At 45.8% G+C, this 21,527-nt stretch overlaps 1 protein-coding gene across 2 annotated transcripts in view; it reads left to right on the forward strand.

Moving 5' to 3' along the window:
* Window positions 1-21,527, forward strand: part of MBOAT1 (membrane bound glycerophospholipid O-acyltransferase 1) — a 111,969-nt gene that overhangs the window by 5,645 nt on the left and 84,797 nt on the right. Inside the window, exon 1 of one of the 2 annotated variants that reach the window (XM_040460599.1) lies at window positions 14,975-15,151. The exons of the other annotated variant lie outside the window; for it this stretch is intronic. The gene's annotated coding sequence lies outside the window, so the exon portion shown is untranslated. Of the gene's footprint in view, window positions 1-14,974; window positions 15,152-21,527 lie in introns of those variants that run through there. 2 annotated transcript variants of the gene reach the window in all.

Genomic DNA, 21,527 nt, shown 5'->3' on the forward strand with positions numbered 1-21,527 from the left:
CTGCGGGCACGCGTTAGCCACCGACGGTCCTCCCCCCCCACCCCCCAGCCCCTATAGCAGGTTTCACAGCCACAGACTCGACAGGTGGGCTTTTTTTACTGACAACGTTTTTGTCCTCGAAGTGGGAAAAAAATCGGTATACCCTGAAAGACGGGTTCAAATGCTACATATATTTTTTTCTTTTTGAGGTTTTGGGTTGCCTCGTTTCCTGTCACGAAGTTCTAAGGTATTCTGATAAATGAATCAGGTGTTTGTTTGTTTGTTTGTTTGTTTGTTTTTCCATCCGTGTAGTCGAGGCTTGATTATTTTTAATTTAGATTTCTGTCCTTAAAAGATAAGCCGGATTGGTCTGTTTCTGCAGCCTGTTGCTTGAACAGACACCTGGGTTTTAGACTTGGGTGGTGAGACTTGCCTGATCAGAGGGACAGTTATTTTGTGCCAGGTGTGATGTCCATCGGAAAGGGAGGAGTTACACAAGATTGCCATGGTTTCCCAAGGGGCTCCAGTTTATCCAGTGGGTTCATTCTTGAGGTTCTAGGCTCCCGAGTGAGTTAGGATAGTGGGAGAAGAGAGGCTCAGAGAAGTTACTTGGACTGTCCAGGAACTGTCTGCTACCGTTAAAACTGAAAATGGCAATAAAGAACAATATAATTCCTGGTAGGAAATCTGCTTGAGGGTTGAGGCTGCCTTACTCATTTTCTTCTATCTGCAGGTGCTGCAGGCTAGATCTGCCGTGTCTTTCGTGGAGAGTCAGTAAATACATGTTGATTTAAGTGGAATGAAGTGTGTTGGGGGACCACTCATTCGCCTCTGTTTAGTTTCATACTGAGGTTTGCCCCAGGTTTCTTCCTCTGCTTTTCACTACTGATCTTTTTTTTTTTTCCCTTTCTTCTTCTTTTTTTTTTTTTTCTTCTTCAAACGGGAGTATACCTGCTGCCCTCTCCACTCACATTCCTTCTGCAATGAGGAAGTGAGACCTGGACATTTGCCTTATTCACATACTGTTTACTGAGCCACCCTTCTACCTGGCTGCCTCCAAAGATCTGATTCAGAGCTCCACCTCCTGTGGCCATTTGCCTTCTCATCAGTTGCAAAATCCAGAAAGTTAACAAATTGGGGGCGGTATTAGATGCTAACTTGTGCTTTTGTAAGTCAGTCTTCGATTTGTAATGAAGATGGGAGAGTCCCAGGGACTTAGGCAAAGGCAGAGATACTAACAGATTCTTTTGCCCTGAAACTGCTATGTAACTCATAGCTGACTTCCCTTAAGCGGAATGTGTTTTGTACTTACCCTTCGGCCCCAGCCCCAACCCCCATCAGACTTTATTTTAGTTGCATTTTCTGTTTTAAGTTATTTGGCATTGCTAGAGAGAGGAATCTGGGGAGCATTTTCGTATGGAAAGGGCTAGTTAAGGAGCCCTGACACGTTACGACTGAGAGGTGCTGGTACGATATTATCAGGTGCTTTTTAACTCATCTACCCCCATCCCCAGTCTCCTGGGTTTGTCAGAGGAACCCTGTTTTTAATTTATAAACAAGAATAAAAGAGGCTTAAGGATGTTTAAGGCTGGGAGAAGGGGATTTCTGGGATAAACTGAAAAAGAACAGTGGGCCGTGGGCAAGGAAGGACCCCTCCCCTCCTTCCCCCCCCACCCCACTGCCCCATGATGTCTTTGATCTTTGGATGGCCCCGCCACCTTCCAGCAGGGTCACATCTGAGTGATTCTTGCTGGAAGAAGTACATATAGGGCAATGCCCCAGCTCACTTATTTAAGGCCTGATGAAAATCGCAAACCATAAATAATGTGGTTTGAGGCTAAGTTGTGGCTTGAGAATTTGGAAGCTTGGTGTGTTTTTCTCCCTCACACTTTCTAATGTTTATTTTTTACTTATTTTTAAGAGAGAGCGCACGAGAGAGCGGGAATGGGGGAGGGGCAGAGAGTGAGACACACACACACACAACCCGAAGCAGGCTCCAGGCCCTGAGCTGTCAGCACTGAGCCCGACGCGGGGCTCGAACTCACGGACTGTGAGATCGTGACCTGAGCCGAAGTCCGGGCCTTAACCGACTGAGCCACCCGGGCACCCCTCTCCCTCACCCTTTCAAGGCCTTTCTAAGGTCTTAGATGTCAGACTTGACCTACTCTGCCAGCAGACTTCTTTTGTGAGTGCTTCTGTGACCGCTGGCTGGCATTCAGCCTCCTAGAGCTCCAAATGCCCCCATGGGTAAAAGGGGAAATGGCAATATGTTCTGCATTCTGGGGGCACCCGGGGGGCTCAGTCAGTTGACTGTGTGACTCTTGAGATCAGCTCAGGTCATGATGTCAGGCCCGTGGGATTGAGCCCCACGTGTTGGGCTCTCTGCTGAGAATGGAGCCTGTTTAGGATTCTCTTTCTTTCTCTTTCTCTCTGCCCTTCTCTCCTGCTTGTGCTCTCTCTCTTTAAAAAAAAAAAAAAAAAAATCTGCATTTTAGAGTGGAGAAAGTTTATGCAGATATAAAATGCTCTACATCAGGAAGGTCCTTCATTCACACAGGGTCCTGGCAGGAAACTCAACTCAGTGGGTTGCAGTGGAGACACTTTAACGAACTACATGGAGGGATGTGGGCAGCATTAAGGGACCCACCGGCGGAGGTTCAGGTACTAAGACCTGGATGCAGAAGGGGAAGGGGGAGGATGTGTTGTTACTGTTGCCCAGTGAGAGCTGTATCCACCCCCGCAGGCGGAAGCAGAGAGAGAGAGAGAGAGAGAGCCTCAGCCTTCCTTCCCTCCACCCACAGTCCTTCCGTCTCTTGCCCATCTCCGCAGTGGTCAGATCACATCTAAGGGTGACGGCCTGGGGTGCCTGGGTGATGCGGTCTGCAGGGGCTCCACTCCGGGCACAGAACTTGGAAGAGAAAGGTAGAGCTAGAGGTGGAGGACAATCCAGGAATAAGAGAATAGTCCTCAATAAATGTTTGCTTCTGTCCCACCGAAGAGTGGCTTTTTATTGGCCTGCAATATGCTAGAGGTGACAAAACATGTCCCTTGTGTTACTTAAATAGCTCCTTATAGGCCACCTGAAGACGTTGACTCTTCCCCCCTCCCCATGTTAGCATTTCATAGCATTTCACGCTTGTATTCGTAATTTCTGCATTGAACGTACATCTGAGAATGTCTTTGGCTTCTGGGTGTCCGTGTGTCAAGTGTTTTATTACTTGCAAAAAACCTAAAATATCTGTTGAGCATTCTACTGTGCGAGTGAAGAACTCATTTTTCATTTGATTCTTTCATTTATCTGTTCTGTTAACTCCCCAGGGAAGTTTGTGGGCGATCGATCGTGAGGAAACGTCTGTTATTTTAATTTCCAGGGACTTTATTAGTCTGACATCTTCCTAGAGATGTTAAATGTAAAATCATCTTACTTAATTAGAAACAAGTAGAGTACAGAAGAATTCAGATGCAGAGGGTAGGAAATGGATGATGATGTAGGACCCTCCACAGGTGTGTCACAGGTGAGTGTGTGAAAATTGGATTTCTAAAACAGTGGGTCGCTGTGTATAGCAAGTATGGAGCGCCGACAACTAGTAGGATTATTTAGATAGAAAGCTTCACTTGCCCGGGATAAATTAGGTAAGAACTTTTCTTTCTCATTTAGAGTGAATCAGGGAACAAAGGATGAGTATTTGTCTTATTTTTTAAGTCATCTGCTCCTTTCCTTTTCACTTGGTTTTGGTTGTGGAATGTGACCTGATCTGCCTTTAAACTAAGGGTGGCTTTTGTTTGTTTGTTTGTTTGTTTCTTTCTTTCTTTCCTTTTCTTTTCTTTTTTTTCTTTTCTTTTTAAATTTTTTAATGTTTATTTATTTTTGAGAGACAGAGAGAGAGACAGAATGTAAGTAGGGGAGCGGCAGAGAGAGAGGGAGACAAAGAATCCGAAGCAGGTTCCAGGCTGTGAGCTGTCAGCACAGAGCCCCATGTGGGGCTCGAACTCACGAACGGTGAGATCATGACCTGAGCCAAAGTCGGACACTTAACCAACTGAACCATTCAGACACCCCTCTTTCTTTCTTTCTTTCTTTCTTTCTTTCTTTCTTTCTTTCTTTCTTTCTTTCTTTCTTTCTTTCTTTCTTCTTTCTTTCTAAATGCTTATTTATTTATTTTTTGAGAGAGAGAAAATTCCAAGCAGACTCAATGCTGTCACCTCCCCCCTCCCCCCGATGTGGGGCTTGAACTCAAGAACCAGAGATCATGACCTGAGCCAAAGTCAAGAGTCGGATGCTTAACCAACTGAGACACCCAGGTGCCCCTAAACTAAACATAACTGTCACAGTTTGTAAGACTGATTTAACCACCATGATGGATGGATATCAATGTTGTTAATTGCGTGATGCATTGGATATCAATGTTGTTAATTGTTAAAGGAGTTTTGAAAGCTGAGCAAGAAATGGTTTCCTGACTATAAGGAATTTCCATTCTGGTGGTGGGGAGCTCTGGGGGCCAAGGCTGTTTTTATCGATTGTCCTACCAGACTTTGTATACTTTTGCATAAAGTAGCAATTCTTTGGTGAATTAGAAGTCCTTGCCTGGCTTTCATTCCCCTCCCAAACCCCAACCTAATCAGAAAAAGGGTCAAGGGAAAAATAGACCAGGACATAAGAATCCAGGAAATGATTTTGAGATTAAAGCAGCAAAGGTTTAGGACAATTAACATAAGCTTGTGTTATAGTTTAAAAGGCTGGGTGAATGAAGACCAGCTCTAAAGACCTGGCATTCTTGATGAATGGTGATTCCAGTAGTGAGTTTCGATTATTCCACCGGGGCCTCTGACATGAGGTTTCTTTACTTGCCTGGAGCTTTTAGTCACCGGTTGTTTCCCTTATCCAATCTTGGAAAGCCCAACCTGCAAGTCTCTTCTTATCTAGATCTTGCCCTTGGTTAAAAGCTCAGCTCACATTCCATAGTCAGTATTAAACCAATTAAATATTTATTTAATGCTGTTAGTGCCTGGTACCTGGCCAGGTGGTACAAATACAAGGCTAAAAAGCATCAAGGCCCCTGTCCTGGAAGGGCTTGCACACCAGTAGAGGAGACAAAGGACCCATGTAAGTATACAAGTACTGTGTACTCACTGACTTGTGCAGGTGCTGACAGAAGTTTGTAGATGGTGCCCTGGTGGAACAGAGAAGGCAAAGCCATAGGACATGTTGGATTCCTGTAGAAATTACTATTTACCTTTAACATGGTTTACAACCAAGTGGACGGCAGATCAGCCTTTGTTGGGAGAAGGGTCCTTTGCTTGGCCCACCCCCTCCACACCCCCCACTGATGCTGCCTCCAGGCTGTACCCTTGGGTTTCTGACCTGAACAATCTGCTCTTCACCTTGGGACTTTCCAGTTCATCCCAGCTCAGGATGGGTGTGGGCATATGGCAGGCCAGAGAACATCAGCCCTGCAGAGTGCTACTTTAGTTTTCTTTTTTGGCCTCAGTAGTTCCTGCAAAGTCAGGTCTGCACTCCCCTTGATACCCCCTTCTTCTGATGTCGAAAATGATTGGCAAACAGGAGGAAAATAATTTGGTTAGACTGCAGACAACAAGTATTGAGTTTCTCCCGTGTTCCCCAAGAATTCCTTGGGGTTTGTTGGGCTGTGATGATTCAAACAGCAATAAAATAGGGCCCATCCTCAAAAATCTTGTTGGGTGAGGCAGGGACACATACGTCAACCGGTGTTGCTCATGAGCAGTGACCTGGACCAACGGTATCAGCCTGGAAAAACTGGTGAGAAATGTACATTCTCAGGAGCGCCTGGGTGGCTCAGTCCATTGAGCGTCCGACTTTGGCTCGGGTCGTGATCTCACGGTTCGTGAGTTGGAGCCCCAGGCTTGCTGCTGTCAGTGCAGAGCCTGCTTCGGACCCTCTGTCCGCCTCTCTCTCTCTCTGCCCTTCCCCCACTCATGCTGTCTCTGTCTCAAAAATAAACGAGAAAATAAAAAGTAATGTCCATTCTCTGCCTAGTGTCCCCATCTGCTGCTCGGGGGACAGGCACAGCCCTGGGTGGTTTAATGAACCCCCTGGGGCGCTGAGGCACCCCGAAGTCTGAAAACCATTGCTCCGCACGGCACACTGGGATCCCAATTAATCAAGCAGAGTGGAGGGAAAGATCTGTTCTTTGCGAGGGGACAAGGCGTGGTTGTCAGCCTCTGGCAGGTGAGGAGTAGCACGTGTTTGGTCTTGCAGGATGAGGAGGAGTTTAGCAGGCAAAGTGGGTAGAAAGAACACACACATAGGTGTGGACGAGCGAAACCGCTCAGTTCTGGGAGCTGAGAACCCGCTGAAGTGGGTTGTGGGCTGCAGTGAGTGGACCGCGGGGTCCAGGCTGGGGGAAGAGAGCAGGGGTCACGTCACGAGGCAGCCGATGGGCTCTGGCATGTCTGTATCTCATCCTACAGACTGGAGCTCTGCGGACGTTTTCTATAAAGGGCCACACGGTCAGTATCTTCGGCCTCAGGCCCTGCAGCCCATCACATCTACTCAGCTCTGCCATTGCGTGAAAGTAGAATAAATAACATAATACATGGTGAATCCCTAATTGGGTGTGGCTGCATTCTCAGGAAACTTCACTTACGGATACTTGTAAACTGGAGTTTCGAGGGCACCTGGGTGGCTTAGTCAGTTAAGTGTCCAACTTCGGCTCAGGTCACGATGTCATAGCTCATGAGCCTGAGCCCCATGTCGGGCTCTGTGCTGACAAGTCAGAGCCTGGAGCCTGCTTCGGATTCATTCTCTCTCTCGCTGTCTCTCTCTCTCCCCCCTGCTCTGTCCCCGTCTCTCAAAAATTAATAAACGTTTAAAAAAAGTTTTAAATTGGAGTTTTGTATAATTTTTCATGTGTCAGGAAATTTTCTTCTTTTGATTATTTTCAATCCTTAAAAAAGAGAAAAAACGTTTTTTTAGCCGGCAGGCCACACAGAAAACAGGCAGTGGGCTGGGATTGGCCGAGGATTGGATTTTGTAGACCCTTGCTAGAGACGAGTTTTCCATAAAATTTGATGCCTGGACATTCTTCAGAATCTCCTGACATGTGTGTTTCAGGAATCCGGCCCCAACTGGTGAATCAAATGTTGGGGTGGAGGGGCTCCCCAGGTGATTCTCCGGCCAGCTGAAGCTGGGCACCAGTGCTACCATCAAAGGGAAGACAGTGACGGACATAAGGTGTGGGAAGATTTTAATTTTGTGGAGCAGGGCAGGAGTCATACGGCCGCAGGTTGCAGGGACGGAGGAGGGCGGGCCTTTGAGGATGGGAGAAGGCGTAGCGTTGTCTTTCTGGGATGTGGAGAAGGGGGTGTGCGCGGTCCATTTAACGGGCTGCTGAGTGTAATCGACGGGCTGAAAACCACAAATTTTGAGAGGCATGAGTTTGTGCCAATATGCGATTTTTCTCTTCGAGCAGCTCCTTCTAGGAGCAGAAGTAAAACCGTTGGGCGTTTGCAGAGAGGGTTGCTAGGCAGTTAAGAAGGGGTGTTGAAAGATGCCGACAGGTACTTGGAAGTGATGGGAGAGGGAGGGGACACATCCAGAGTTTTGGAGGGACTGAGGAGTAGGTGCAGAGGAAAGAAGGCGGGTGGGGGCTGGCCTAGTGAGTGGAAGATTCCTAGTGAAGCTGTTCGGGGCGGTGATGACAGTCCGGGTGTGGTTGTATGGTAGGGGTGACAGTTGGGTTTAGCAGCCATGCCCGTGGACTGGGGGGGGGGATCTGGCAGACTTCCTCCCAAAGTTTGAAGCAGGTGGACTTGGGACGTGAGCCAGAGGCGGAGGAAAAGGCTGGGCAGTAACTGAGCTCTCTAGGCTGGTAGATTCCAAGAGCATATGGCTAGACCGGAGAGGGTAGACCCACCCTCCTGTCAGGCACTCAGTCTGCTGCTCTGCGTGCATGATCTCACTTCATTTTTTTGTTTGTTTATTTTGAGAGAGAGAGATGTGCGAGCAGGGGAGGGGCAGACAGAGGAGAGAGAATCCCAAGCAGGCTCTGTGCTGCCAGTGCAGAGCCTGACATGGGGCTCAATCCCACCAACGTGAGATCATGACGTGAGTCGAAATCAGGAGTCAGACACTTAACCGACTGAGCCTCCCGCCCCCCCCCCCCCGCCCGTCCCCGCACCATCTCACTTCATAAAAGGAGGAGTTTGGGCTGAGTCTGGAGGGAGCACAGCTTTTCTAGAAGGATGGTGGAAGAGAAGTGGGCTGAGGCAGCAAAGGGGAGGGGAATTTGGAAAAGCAGTGACGCTCCTGTCTCTGCTCACCCGTTGGCACATAGTTCTCCACCAAGGCTGGGAGGGAAGGGAGAGAGCTGGGAAGGCAGTGCGGGGTTTGGGGTAGAGCAGAGGGAGGGCTTTGAGGAGGTCGGCAGAGGGAAGGAGGTCTGCATGGGACGATGAGTCACGGAGGAGGAGGAAGTCCGAGCGGCACGTGGCTGCAAGTTGACAAAGGGGAGCTTGGTGGCTGGGCATGGGAATCAGAATGAAGGGCAGGGTTCTGGGCAGTGGGCGTGGGCCCCCGGGGTCCCGGAGTCCTGATAAGCCTGTGGCCAGCGACCGACCTTGAACATGGAGTGCAGTGTTTCCTGGGGCTGCACAGAAACGTGGTGGAAAGTTCCTTTGTGGTTCCGAAGAGATTGCTCAACTTGCAGAAACAGTGTGCGAATACCAAGCGATAAGATGTGTTGAGGGCAAGGCTGTGAATTCCATAGAGTCGAGAGGGCAGGGCTGGTGGAGTTGGGGACTGCCCCATGGCGTGGCCCTGCGGGAGCCTGTGCACACAGAGCAGGAGAATGAGCCGTCTCCATCTGGGGGGACTCTGGGTGAGTCCAGGAGGTAGGCTGGCCCGTCTGGAAAATGCTGACTGGTGTCGCAATCTGGTGGCTTAACTTGACAATAATTGAAGAGAGGACAGAGAATGTGCAGGCGTGACCACATACTTCCTGCCATTTTAAGCAGAGGCCCAGTGGGTTCTGGAGCTTTAACCTTTCTGTCATGGAACAAGAGTGGATTCTACCCAGCTTGGCCTCGGTTTACCTTTCTGGCTTAAAGACACCGGCAGCTCTCTATATTGAATGCATGTGCTCTCAGGCCTTCAGTCGGCTGCTCTGCGTACATTATCTCATTTAACGGGTGTGACAACATTGAAATTTATGCCGCAAATTTCAATGTAAGCAGTGGGCCTACGGGGCTTTAGTGCCTTGCCGGCAGCCCAGAGGCTGGAAAGGGGCTGAGGCAGGACTTGAGCCCAGGACTGATTGTTGTGCTTCCAGGAAGTATGGCAGCCACCACTTGCTTCCCTGTGCACCGTGCTGTCATCCCAGGGGACTATTTCCTGTGCCTCAAATGCCGTGTGCCTTTCGCACCTGCCAGCTTCCGCCTACACTCTTCCTTCTCTCTCTGAACCTCGTCCTCTTCCCAGTTCTCATTTCCTGTTTCATCTCCGCCTGCTCTCTGTAACCTTGGCCTTGCCGTCTCCCTCCGCTCCAGGGGCAAACAGGTCCCTTCGTTTTTTTCTGTTTCTCCCCAGGACTTTGCATACCATATTGCGGGGCTTACCTTACGTCTTAGATATTAATTGGTCTTTCTGCCCTGCCTGACTCTGGGAGGCCAGATAACTGGGTTGGAATGGGGCTGTGGAGATTGGTTAGGGTGTACCTTAATCAAGTGACAAACCCATACGTGCTTGTTCAACCACTGTGTTGCATGTGAACCCTTGTAATACTGCGTGCTGCATGCTTCAGGGAGTCCCTGCACGTGCCACTACCCGGGGGCCACCAGGCCTCTGCAGCAGCCCTGCGAGCTGCCGCCTTAGGACGAGAGGGGAATGTGCGGGGCTGGGGCCAGATGGGCCCTGCAGAATCTTCCAGCAAGAGGAAGCTGTTTGAGCAAAGTTACTGAGACTCGATTGGAGAAAAGACCAGCATTCTTCGTGGGCAGTGACTGAGGGTGAACCTTTGTCATCTCGGTGTGCTGAGTACAATGCAGGAACTTCATAAATGTTTGTTGAACGGGAGTTTCATTTACGTTCTTGCATCGGAACGAATGAGTAAATTCGGTGGGACTTGGGAGCCAGCTCTTTTTACCAACTGGTTAGGTCTGTTTGTTATTTGGAACCTGCATTTCAGATTCGTAGGCCTGATATCTGATTGGAAAGTTAATGAAGGGCCCGGTTGCTGATAGTTTGAAATTAGCCTTGGCTTGTTTAAATTCTCCATTCCCAGTTGTATTATGTGGGGTTGAGGTATGCATTCCTTGGGATTATTAATATCAGTTTTGGGCCCGTTTTTTCAGATTTGTGTGGGCAAAATGTGGAAGTTTCCCGCAGCAGCCTACAATCAGGTGTCGTGTGTAAAAGATGCCCTATACCCAAGTGTTTTGCAGCATGGCCTCCGAATTACATTTATAAAGAGAGGTTTCTGAAAAAGATTCTAAGGAGAGACAATCTGGAATTATGTTTTGTAGTAGCAACTTGTAAAAGGAATTCAGTATGTGTAATTTAATAACAGAACTTGGTTGTGTGCCTTCCAGAAGCTTTCTATTTTAAGTAAGTCAACCCTTTCAGTAAACAAGATAAAGGAGAAACTTGCTGTGGTCGTATTAATGGCTATTTCTAGCAATTTCGCCAAGGATCAGTGTAATACTCGGTGGGAAAAGTTAACTTCAGGTAGTTTGTACAGCTGAAAAATGTGCTTTATGAAAAGACCTCTGTCCCTTTGGGCTTAAGAAATGTGACCATCTCCCCCACGATGAACTCTTTGACCTCTTTGTAACGTGCCCTTGGTGAATCAGATATCCAGTTCCTTGTAACAGTGGGGCTGTGGTTACAACTTCCTCAAGTTGTCAGCGGTTCATCTTTTATGCGTTAGTAATCAATCGGACTCCAAATTGGTTTTCAAAGCCCATAACAGCATGAAAGCGGTTTTAAGTGTTGAATTCAGATTTCTGGGCTGATAGCGCTGGGGGTTTCCCAACCATCTTATTATTACAAAGAGTCCATTCGCAGGCTTGTTTACCAAACACCAGCACAGAACTCCCGTCTAACGTGAGAAAGATCGAGGGAGGGGTAACCTTTGAACAGTTTTTGTCCCTGAGGTTCTAAATTCTGAGGTCAAACAAGTAATTAAAATCACAAAGACTGTAGTTCATCTCCTCCCAGCCCCTGATTTGTCGCATTCATCATTCTGTAGCTCTAATTTGTCAGCAAAGGTAGACAACAGGAGGTTGCTAAGGCCTAGAGGAACTAGGTCTAGAGGAACTTTGGCTAAATTCAAAAGTCCTTCTGTGAAATTTCATGAAGTGGTTTCATTATGAATGTCATAGAGTTAAAACTTCTTTGTTTTTTTTTTTTTTTTGTGGCATTATGTTTTACCCTGTCTTTGTTTTTATTTAATTTTATTTATTTGTTTAAATTTTAAAAGTTATTTGAAATTAATTTTGTGGCTTTTATGTTACTTCATTTTTAAATTTTTTTAAATGTTGATTTTTAGAGACAGAGAGAGACAGAGCATGAGTGAGGGAGGGGCAGAGGGAGACCCAGAATCCCAAGCAGGCTCCAGGCTCTGAGCTGTCAGCACAGAACTTGACGCGGGGCTCGAACCCACGAACTGTGAGATCATGACCTGAGCTGAAGTCGGACGCTTAACCAGTTGAGCCACCTAGGCGCCCCTGTGGTTTTTATATTGTAAAAGTACAGTAAAAGAAATTAGTTTTCTGCCTAGGTAGCTTATATGCTTAGTATCAAAAGCACAAGGCAGAAAAGAGGATATAATGAAGGGTCCCTTCCCACAGTCCCCCTGCCCCTTACTTTGCAGCTGCCCAGATCGCCTCCTCACGGGCAGCCAGTGACGTCCTTTCAGAGATGGGCTGTGCATACGTGTGTACAGAATCTCTTTGTCTGTTTTTCTGAGAGTAGACAGTTCTTCCACTGCTTGCCTTTTTTTTTTTTTTTTAACTTAGTGTCTCCTAGGAGTGATTCGTATCTGTATATACAGAGCTCCTGTGACATTTGACTTGCTTTCTGCCTTTTCTGAGAGTTCTGTTTCTGTTTCCAGGAACTGCCTTGCCCCTTAGCAAGAGCATGGAGTACCAGTCATGGTGGGAGAGGAGGTCGGGGATGGGGCTTCCCACGCTGGCGCCCCCTCCTATGTTCTCATTCCCGAGGACTGTGGTATTAAACGGCACACATTCAACTGGGTAAACTTAAAGATCAAATTGGCTTTATGCAGCCTTTCATGAGTTGGGCAGCACCCCATTTAGCAATTGGAAGGAGCTCCGGCAAGCCGTAGAAAAGGAAAAAAATTTTAAATGTTTACATATTTATTTTGAGAGAGAGGAGAGAGAGAGGGAGGGAGAGAAAGAATCCCAAGCAGGCTGTGCACCTGCTTGGGATTGACAGGGGGCTTGACACCGTGAACTGTGAGATTATGACCTGAGCTGATATCAAGAGTCACGCAACTGGCTACCCAGGGGAAGACTTTTAAATGCAAAAAGGGTGCGGAAAAAGGAAATTATTAGCAAAGAATGCATTGTTCCAGGCAAGGTCCCCTTCCTAAGGGGACTTGAACAGTCTCTCTGGTGGGATTATTGCATTGGTGCTGACCAGGTAATTCTGAGCTGATTAGTTAAAGCTTATATTCCTGGGGGCGGGGGGCGCTTGGGTGGCTCTGTCGGCTAAGTACCTGACTGAATTTCAGCTCAGGTCATGATCTCATGGTTCATGAGTTCAAGCCCCATGAGTTCGAGCCTCGCGTTGGGGTCTGTGCTGATAGTGCAGAACCTGCTTGGGATTCTCACTCTCCCTCTCTCTCTCTGCTCCTCCCCTGCTTGCTCTCTTTCTCTCTTTCTTGAAATAAATAAACTTAAAATTTTTTTTTTACATTCCTGGGTAATCAAAACTACAGCTAGGCTAGGTAGTAAGTCTTTGCCAATTGGGGCTTAGCATAAGTGACTCCCAATTTGGGTCTGCTCTCTCCTGCTTAACAATGGGGAGCACCGAGGTCCCCTTCCAGTAGCACACATGGTGGGGAGAGAAATTGGGGTTTGTTTCCAGTTTCCCCTCACATGGAGAGAAATCCAGTCTGGACTGAGGTATAAGAATATTAAAGACCCCTGCAATCCTCAAGTCCCAGGGATGAAAATGGCTCTGTCTCTAACTGGTGTCAGCTGTACCTCGTCAGAACTCTTGGTATGCCCATCTGCTGAAAACCTGTTCAGCCCTAAAATTCTGTTCTTCCAGAATCTTCAGTAATAGCAAGGAAGGCTTGTTTTTTGTTTTTTAAAATTTTTTATTAAAAAAAATTTTTTTTAAATGTTTATTTATTTTTGAAAGAGAGACAGACAGAGTGCAAGTGGGGGAGGGGTAGGGAGAGAGAGCGACACGGAATCTGAAGCCGGCCCCAGGCTCTGAGCTGTCGGTACAGGGCCCGACACGGGGCTCGAACTCATGAACGGTGAGATCGTGACCTGAGCTGAAGTCAGACACTCAGCTGAGTGAGCCACCCAGGTGCCCTGTAAAGAAACACTTTTTGAAGATAAAGCCCGCAAACCAAGACTCTTTATTTTCCACTTTTTGGTGGCTGTAGGTAATAGGATTCTACATGTATATTTTACTTTTTTATTTCTGCAAATGTAATGTGTGCCTTTTGGTGAATGTTGGCTGAATTGAGTTAGCCTTTGGGGTTCTGGAATCATCTCTCTTCTTTCATCTGTTGAGGTGGAGGAAATTTTCTATGACTTTCAGAGTCCTTCTAGCTGGACTAAGAATGAAACTGACATGAGACAGATTAATGGGAGAAAATCAAATCTAATAGCATATGTGTGAGGAATCCGCACAGACATGAAAATTCCGAAGACACTCAGGCCACAGAAAACTTATTTTGTGACCTCCTGAGCTAAGGAGAGGGGTAAGGTCTGGAGATACAAAGGGGAGGATGACCATTAGCAGGAAGGTGAGGAGATGTTTAGAAAACAAAGGTTGTCCTGCTATGCAAATAAATTTCTTCAGTAAAGAGGAATCTCTGTTCATAGCTCTCTTTCTGGTACTAGCTATCTTTTCCAATGTAAATTTACACAGTGGAGGGGGAGGGAAGGAGATTTTTCTGCATCTGCAGTTTGGATTGCTTTTAAGTCAAAATAATCTTTATGCCAAAGTGGCGCCATCTTGGGGTGGCCTGACCCTGACCACTGCACCCCTTTTTTAGTGTAAAATCAGAATTTAGGAATTGGGGTGCTTTACTCTAGAAAAAAGATCACGTAAAGCAGCGTGGCTATTTCTTGTCTACTAGGGCTTGTTGAGCTGTTTTTTTTCCCTTCTCCATTCTTCTCCAAACAATACATGTTCATTTGCCTGCAGATTATTTAACGGAAGGGGAGAAAACCAGCATTTCTATGAAATTATATTCCGAGAGTCAGTTTATGTGGAGGAAAGGACAAAATGATTTTTAATTTTTTTGTTTTTAATGTAATGGTGGAGTTTACAAAAGAGTACAGTGGTAGACTATTTCACATTTATTTTTGTAATCTCAGCCTCATTGAGCTAACATTTACCTCAGTTTTATAGTTCGCTTTACTAAGCTGCAAAACTGAAGTTGACTTACGTGGTGTTTATCTTTCTACTGAAGCATTTAGAGCATCTTTAGACATATCTTTATCTGATTGCCATTCTGCTATCTTAGGTTAAAGGAAGGGTAGAATGTGGCCGTAAACTAAAAATCATTTCCTCAGGATTTAGGTTGGGGCTCAATTTCTTCATACCAACAAATGAGGAATTATGAGTATGCCCCTTTGAGAGCTGAAACCGCGGAGAGAATTTTAAGGCAGGTAGTAGGCTATGAAACTATTTCGAAACTGACCACTTATAAGTTTGCATGAGAGCTGGAAAGCCAGATCTTGTGTACTTGGCAGCCTTGAAACTTTTATTAGACTAATGCATGTCTAGCTTTGGTCCTCTGTTGCAGTTTCCAGAAGAATGGAGAAGGTAGAAAAGAGCAACGAAAATGGTTCTAAGAACAATTGAACTTGACAATTAACGTGAAGTTTGCTACACAGAAGGAAATAACCTCAGGTGAAAAAGTGACTAAGGATAGCCAAAGCCACAGATCATGGAGAGCCATCAGTGAAGACCTTAAAATGCAGGGTAGGTGGGGCGCCTGGGTGGCGCAGTCGGTTAAGCGTCCGACTTCAGCCAGGTCACGATCTCACTGTCCGTGAGCTCGAGCCCCGCGTCAGGCTCTGGGCTGATGGCTCAGAGCCTGGAGCCTGTTTCTGATTCTGTGTCTCCCTCTCTCTCTGCCCCTCCCCCGTTCATGCTCTGTCTCTCTCTGTCCCAAAAATAAATAAACGTTGAAAAAAAAAATTAAAAAAAAAAAAAAATGCAGGGTAGGTGACCATAAGTGGGGTGTACCACTAACGCACCTCGTTTCCCCACAAAGGCCTTGAATGTGGTGGCCTTTGTTGTATTATTTTGTAATCAGCCCTCATGAACTCAAGTGAAAGGTACCAAGGTCTTAGCAGTATTTTAAGCAAAGACTTGCCCATCTTTTAAAGATGGCCCTTTGTTTTGTAATAGATGGGTCACATTCTTTGGTAATTAAAAAAAAAAAAAACTTACTGTTTTGGAATAATTTTAGATTTAGAGAAAAGTTGTAACGATAGCACAGGGCGTTTTTATGTATGCCTCACCCAGTTTTCCCCAGCGTCAACATCGTACGTGGTACATCTGTCAAAATGACAAAAAGCCAACACGAATATATAACTATTAAATAAATTCCAGAGTTTTTGAATTTCACCAAATTTTCCATTCACGCGCTCTTTTTATTCCAGGGTCCTGTACCTTACAGTTCACTCATTTAAAGTATACGGTTCAAAATGTTTTTTAGTATAGTCACAGAGTTGTGTAACCATTGTCACAAGCTAATTTTGGAACATTTCTGTCCCCCACCCCAGAGAAAGGCCCATGTCATTAGCAGTTCCTGTTTCTTCCTAAATCCTGCCTCTCCGTGTCTGCCCCTCCCAGTCCCTGGCAACCCCTAACCTACATTCTCTCTCTACAGACTGACCTATCCTGGCTGTTTCCTGTAAATGGAGTCATATAATATGTGTCTTTGTGATTGGCTTCTTCACTTTTCAAGGGTCTTTGGTGATTTTTGATTGGGTGCTCATGCCTCGTTGCCCTGTTGTACTTTAACTGTGGGAATGTTTTGAGACCCGGATTTAAAGCGCAGCCCTTTTAAAAAACATTTGGGTTCCCCTTCTGCCGGGACACCTGGGAGTATTCCCAATCCAGGCTCGCTTAAATTGTACTTTCTGCTTTGGACTTTTTTTTTTTTTTTGGCCATACAGGGCATGTAAATTTAGGCCTCCAAACTCTCATTCTCACGGGAGTTTGCACGTTTCGGCTCTCCACCGAGAGTCGCACCCCTGTGAACACACACCCCACTGTCTTGGCTGTGGGGAGGGCGGTTTTCCCTAGTTAGCTGTTGCCTTTCAGGACTTACGGAGCAGTCCTGACTTCAAGACGCATCTTCACCTTTTGCCGAGTCTCCAGCTCTTCCTCCCGTCTCTCCGTTCTCAGCCTGCCTGCCTGCCTGGTTTCTGGTGCCCAAGCTCTGGACTGTCTGGAGCACATGCCAGATATCCTACACGTCTGATTTCTGCTTTCTTGCATTTCTGGCTTCTGAGGAATTTTCCCACCAGTTCAGCTGTGCATGAAAATGATCAAGCGTGGCAATGTGAGCTCATGTTTAGCTTAACAAATATAGATGGCTGCACGTAGGAGTATTTATAGATGTGTGTATATTCCAGAGTTAGTGTATACACATAGTTCCTTGCGCTTTCAGCTGAAAGGGTCTGCAGGCAGTGACACTCCGTTAGCGGTGAGGACACCTGTACCCACATGTTGGTTTCTGATACTTTTCTCCAAAACCAGAATAAAAGCTCGTGGTGAGAATGTGTCAAATTGACATAGGAGCCCACTGAAAGAGGTCCGAATGACTAGAGGTGGAAAGATTTGAGCAACAAAGTAAAGAAGGCTTAAATTGTAGGAGTATCAAGAAGTAGAAATTATAGGTCTATCATCTATCGATGATAAGCCAAAGTATAGAATGAGCATCAGTGAGTTCCTACTGATATAAAATAATTGAATAAGTGAATGCATGGGGGAAAATAGACAAATCCCCTTGCAGAAGAATTCTTCCTTGCGGAAGAATTCCAGATGATACTGGTGCTGTAACTTTCCACTCTGCAAGTGTGGGCTGTGCGTTGTGACTTCCTTCCAAAAGGATGGTGTAGAAAGGGAAGGTGGGGCAGAGTAGATGTACAGTGCAGGAACCTAACAAACATGACCTCAGCCATGTGACAAAGGTCAGGATCCACAGTGATAATTTTACTGGTAGTATGTTCCCCTTAATACGGTGTGGGGAAAGTGACACTTTATTTCTGTGATCGTCCTTTCCAAAACCCATAACCCTCTTCTAATTATGAGGAAAACCTCAGACAAACATGAGTTGAGGGAGTTCACAAAATACCGGACTAGTACTCCTCAAACTGTCAAGGTCGTCAAAAACAAGGAAAGTTTGAGAAACTGTCATAACCAAGAGGAGCCTAAGGAGACGTGACAATGAAATGTCATGTGGTTTCCTGGATGGGATCCTGGGACAGAAAACGAGCAGTACGTAAAAACTAAAGGAATCTGAATGAAGTATGTATTTTAGTTAATACTAGTGTATCAGCATTGGTTTGTTAACTGTGGCAAATTGCCATACGATGTAAGATGTAAGGGGAAACTGCGGGGTGTGTGGGATCTCTCTGTACTGTCTTTGTAATTTTGTGTAAATCTAAAACTGTTCTAAAAAAATAAGGTCTATTTAAAAACTGATGCTTTTTTTCGGGGTGCCTGGGTAGCTCAGTCAGTCGGGCATCCAGCTTCAGCTCAGGTCACGATTTCGTGATTTGTGGGTTCAAGCCCCACGTTGGGCTCACTACTATCAGCCTTGAAGCTGTCAGCGTAGAGCCCGCTTCAGATCCTCTGTCCCCCGCTCTCTGTGCCCCTCCCCTGCTTGCTCATGCTCTCTATCAAAAATAAATAAATAAACATAAAAAAAACATCAGGTTTTTTTGAAGTTTTTATTTATTTTGAGAGTTAGGAAGAAACAGAGAGGGAGGGAGGGAGAGAGGGAGAAGGAGGGAGAGAGAGAGAGAGTGTGGGGGAGGGGCAGAGAGAGAAGGAGAGAGAATCTGCTGTCAGCACAGAGCCCTATTCGGGACTCCATCCCATGAACTGTGAGATCATGACCTGAGCTGAAGTCAAGAGTTGGGGGCTTAACCAACTGAGCCACCCGGGTACCCCAGCTTTTCATTTTTTTTACTTACTAATATACAGTGTTGTATTCGTTTCAGGTGTGCAGTATAGTGATTCACCAGTTCTGTACATTTCTCAGTGCTCATCATAAGTGTACCCTTAATCCCCTTCACCTTTTTTACCCATCCCCCCACCCGGATGCTTTTTGTATTTAAAGTAGGATTGTTAGTTGTGCTGTCACTGTGAACGTTGAACTCCTCATATTGTCAGAAATGGAAGTTGGGACCAGTATGTTTTTGGAAAATTTCCTAGTCAGAAACATGGAAAGAAAACGTGCAGTTCTGCTGGTCCATGTTCGTGCTTTAGAATTACTTTTTACTGTAAGGTTCGATTTATGAACATCTTTGCATGTGTCTAAGTCACTTTCAGTAAAGGTGGGACGGATTTTTGGTTCATCCTGACTCCTCAGGCTCCAAATCAGGTGACTTGAGCGAATGAATAGTTGTTTCGTAAGATAAATATTTCTCTTGTAACATCACACAGTAGAGCCACCCCAAACCAAGCTCTCCATGCACTCACCATTGCTCACTGAGATAGTTCCTCCTTGGGAATGCTATTCTGCTACTCACTTCTCCATGCAAACAGCACATATTGATGAAGCCACAAGAATCCATGCAAAAATCTTATAAGGAACGATGGAATGCTAGCTGTATAAAAGGAGACTGGAGTTTAGACACACGCTGTGCAATTGATGTTTGGGGTTCCCTCTGAGATCTGTCCTGTGAACTCACGCGGCTCTAGGAGTAGGAAGAAAGGTGGAATAGCAGGTGGGGGAGCTGGGTTCTAAGCTGAGAGCCAGTATTTACTAGACACGTATTGGACAAGCTATTTAGACGTTCTCAGCCCGATTCCTGGTTTGTAAAACAAGCCAATAATATCTACAGTGAGGGGTTGTTGTGAATATCCGGTGAGGTAGGTGATCCCCTGGGAACGGGTTTGCAGACCGGTCAGTAAACAGGTAGGTGCCATTTGCTGTCATCGCCCCATCGCCAGCTCCATCACACTTCTGAATCTAATAGGGATGCCAGTGTCACAGCACAGAACTTCAGTGAGATGGGTGTGGGTGGTGTTCTGCTAATGTCCGGTGAATGGAAGAAAAGACCTGCCCTTGCAGGTGCTGGGGAGGAAGGAATTTAGGGTGCTTCAAGGCAGAAAAGATGGGGCAGAAGGAGGAGTGAGTAAAGATATGGTGACGGGTGGAAGGAAAGCTTTGTTTTTTTTTTTTTTTTTTTTTTTTGACCGTGAGATCTAAGCTGATATGTGAGTAGGTTTCGTGTACCTAGGAAGTGTGAAAGAACTTCTTATCAGGTAAACATTACTTATCATCTGAAAATGCTGGGGTTGTTAGTTGGGGTGTGTTCACAGCTACCAGCATGGCTTTGCATGTGGGAATATTAAGAAAATCAGCTGTCTTCTAAAGGAGACAGTGAGACACCGTTTTTTTGCTTATTTATCAGACAGCTGGGTATATAAAAGGTACAAGCTCTTTCTCTTCTGATAGAAAGGAAAATGCAGCTTGATTCCCGAGGAGGTATGGGCCATAGGTATACTTACTCCACCTTATGGCGTTATTTCTCCTTTCAGCTTCTGGTCGTCATGCTTATCTAGCGTTAAATAAAACTTTTTACAGTGAGTGCTTCCTATATGCTGTGCTAAACACTCGGCACGAATGATCTCGTGTAAGCCACACCACAGCCCTATGTGGTAAATAATATCTTCCCGGAAAAAAACGGAAGGGTATGTGACTTGTGTAAGATCCCATGGATTTTGACCCAGGAATTTAGGGTTCCAACCCTGGACTCTTATCCACTCTTGTATTTTATGTCTAAGGGTATGGAGCACAGCCTCAAAGCAGGAATCATTAGGGGAATATTTGGTAAATCTGGGAATGAACTAGATAGAATACAAAGCAATTTTGCAGCTGCCCCATTTGGCTTGTGCAGTGGGGTACAGTGACCCAGAAGACATGTCTTGCTCTCCTGTGCAAGAGCAGGTGGTCACAGCAGATCACGCTGTGTGGTGTAGTCCCAGCTCCCCAAGGCTGTTAGCTTTTAAGAAGGACACTTGGAAAACTGAGGCATAGCTGACGGAAGGTGAGCAGGAAGCTAATTCATATGAGGATTGTTGAGGAAGAAGGGGTGTTTAAGTTAAAAGCCTTAGGAATGATAGGATAGCAGTTTTCAGATATTTGAAGAATATAGTTATTCTGTGTCCTTAGCAGAGTTAAACTCATGGGACAGAAGCTTTAGGGAGGTAGGTTTTAATTCGTCATAAAATTCCTTATTGCTGTGAGTTGCGTAGATAAGAGAATTGATGACCAGTGGAGTTCACGAGTCCCCATCCCTGGCAGGATTCAAGCAGAGGCTGTATGATGATGGTGCCTGTCTTCAGGAACTACACCCTTCCTTTCCTGACGTCCCTACACGCCTGTCCTGAGTTCTGTTTCGCGTCCAGCTGCCACTCCACGTGATTCTTGTTTTAGTGTTAATTGCCGAATAAGTCAGTGGGTTGAGGAGCAAAGTTTCTCAGTAGGCATTTAAAGATCATGAGAGCCCAGGACGTCTGGGGCTCAGTTGGGTGAGCATCTGAACCTTGATTTTGGCTCAGGGTCATGACCACAGGGTCGTGGGTTAGAGCTCCGTGTCAGGCTCTGTGCTGAGTGTGGAGCCTGCCCGAGACTCTCTTTCTCTCTCTCTGTCTTCCTTTCTCCAGCTCTTACCCTCTCTCCCACTTGTGTTCTCTCTCTTTTTAAAATAAAATTAAAAAAAAAAGATCGTAAGATCTCTAAATGTTAAGCAGTAGAGGAACAGATTAAATTATGCTATTTAATGGAACCATATACAAATATTAGAAGGAAGGCAGATTGAAAGATATCTATCACACTGAGTAAAAGCAAGTTGCTGAACAGCATGTATATTATGATCCCATCTCCCATTTAAATTAAAAAAAAAAAATCAATATGCTCTTTCTTTCTCTCTCTGTCTTTAGTTCTGGAATGATAGTTACCAAAATGTAGCTAGTGGTCTCATCCCAGTGGCCTTGACCCTCACAATAATCATCCAGATTATTGGGAAGGGTGAAGGAAACTTTAAAATTTTACATTTCTGTGTGTGTGTGTGTGTGTGTGTGTGTGTGTGTGTGTGTGTGTGTGTGT

Source organism: Herpailurus yagouaroundi, unplaced genomic scaffold (genome assembly GCF_014898765.1).
Source record: "Herpailurus yagouaroundi ecotype Mexico unplaced genomic scaffold, PumYag 250, whole genome shotgun sequence".
In the NCBI taxonomy this organism is placed as follows: Eukaryota; Metazoa; Chordata; class Mammalia; order Carnivora; family Felidae; genus Herpailurus; species Herpailurus yagouaroundi.